At 44.1% G+C, this 2063-nt stretch overlaps 1 non-coding gene across 1 annotated transcript; it reads right to left on the reverse strand.

The window, feature by feature from the left end:
• Window positions 1-1052: 1052 nt before the first annotated feature.
• On the reverse strand, window positions 1053-1136 carry TRNAA-GGC. The gene is given in 2 exon segments: window positions 1053-1088; window positions 1099-1136. It is a non-coding gene; the product is annotated as a tRNA-Ala (tRNA).
• Window positions 1137-2063: the final 927 nt, after the last annotated feature.

Raw genomic sequence — 2063 nt, forward strand, 5'->3', positions numbered from 1 at the left:
AACGTCAGGAAGCAAGAGCTCTGCAGGACTTCCTTACATGCCATCACCAGATATAAAGAGGAAAATGTTTGCAGTGAGGGTGGTGAAATACAGAAACAGGTTGCCCAGAGAGGTGGTGGAGGATCCATCCCTGGACGCATTCAAGGTCAGGCTTGATGGGGCTCCGAGTGACCTGATCCACTTACAGATGTCCCTGCTCACTGCAGAGGGGTTGGACTAGATGACCTTTGAAAGTCCCTTCCAGCCCAACACATTCTATGGTTCTATGAAAAAGTTACCTGTGCACAGCTCTGGCATTAGAGTGCTGTTAATCAACGGATATTTCCAGTTCCAGAGTCAACTGAATGGCTAATATCTCCTTTCTATCTAAAAGAGGATCAATTAAATTTTGTGAGCTTGGATGCCATTCTGAATACACCACCAACACAGTTAACAGGCTACAGCATTTTGCTACTTTGCAGTAAAACTCAAGCAATATTGGTATTATGGAGGCCTACCCTACCAGGGTGCAAAAGCAGTAGCGCTGCTTTCCTGAGGGTATGAACAAAAGCCTTCAAGCTAAAATTGTGTTTTTTCCTTAATGCTTCACAATAAAAGAAGAAATGTGGCATTAAATACATTAAAAATGAGCTTTCTATCAAGGGTAAACAAAATGAAGCTACAATATTACCATAATTAGGGCTGATATGCATTCATTTCAGATGTGGAATCTGCAGGGTTACTAAGTGGCAGCATTAAAAAGCTGTAAAACTAAAACTTTATTATAGAATACAGTCCCTTACAGACACAGCACAATTGTCATATATAAATATGAAGCATGTTGTCCTAAACAAAGCCTACTTTTTAATACAGAAAGCAGAGCTGAAAGACTATTTTTTCAGAAAATATAACAGATCTTACTTATGAATGAGGACATTTCAAAGGTTATTAGAGTTTTCAGTAGGACTTAATCATAGAATGGCATAGGCTGGAAGGGACCTTAGACATCATCTAGTCCAACCTCCCTGTTATGGCAAGGGACACAACATCTCGACTACCCCTGGCAACACATGGGGACCGAGCGGGAATCGAACCCGCGACCTTGGTGTTGGTCATTGTTGCCAGCACCACGCTCAAACCACTGAGCTAACCGGCCCCCTGCCATTAGCCTGTGGATTTAAGATGTTTCCTTGCAAGGAGAATGTGCTAGAAAGTGCTGTTTCACTTTCTTATTAAATACAATTTCTGATTGAAGAAAAAAAAATTGACTGGCTAGCCACAGACCCCTACTAAATTCTCCTCTTGCCAGCAATGCCAGGGCATCATTGCCTCAACAATAAACAATAAACTCAAGTAAGCTGAGAGACAAGCTTCCTCATTTCTTGTTTGATGCAACTCTGTACCTGGCTGTAAAATGAAAGTATGAAATTAGAAATCATAGAATCATAGAATGGCCCAAATTGGAAGGGACCTTAGAGATCATCTAATCCAACCTCCCTGCCATCGGCAGGGATACCTCTCAACTAGACCAAGTTACTCAAGGCCTCATCCAACTTGGCCTTGAACACCTCAAGGGAGGGGGCATCCACAATCTCTCTGTGCTATCTACTCCAGAGTCTTGCCACATTCCTACTGAAGAATTTTTTCCTAAGATCCAATCTAAACCTATTGTCCTTCAATTTAAATCCATTTCTCCTTGGCTTATCACTAGACATTTTTGTAAAACGTCCCTCCCCAGCCTTCCTGTAGGTCCCCTTCAGGTATTGGAAGGCAGCTATTAGGTCCCCCTAAAAGCCTTGTCTTCTCCAGCCTGAAAAACCCCAGCTCCTGCAGCCTGTCCTCATAGCAGAGGTGCTCCAGCCCCTGGATCATCTTTTGGCCCTTCTCTGAACACACTCCAACAGATCCATATTCCTCTTATGGTGAGGACACCAGAAGTGGACGCAGTGCTCGAGGTGTGGTCTCACAAGAGCAGAGTAAAGGGGGAGAATCACCTCTCTCGCCCTGCTGACCACACTTCTCCTGATGCATCCCAGGAACCGGTTGGCCTTCCGGGCTGCATGACCGCACTGCCGGCTCATGTT

The sequence above is a fragment of the Apaloderma vittatum genome, unplaced genomic scaffold (assembly GCF_000703405.1).
Source record: "Apaloderma vittatum isolate BGI_N311 unplaced genomic scaffold, ASM70340v1 scaffold5497, whole genome shotgun sequence".
NCBI classification, from domain to species: domain Eukaryota; kingdom Metazoa; phylum Chordata; class Aves; order Trogoniformes; family Trogonidae; genus Apaloderma; species Apaloderma vittatum.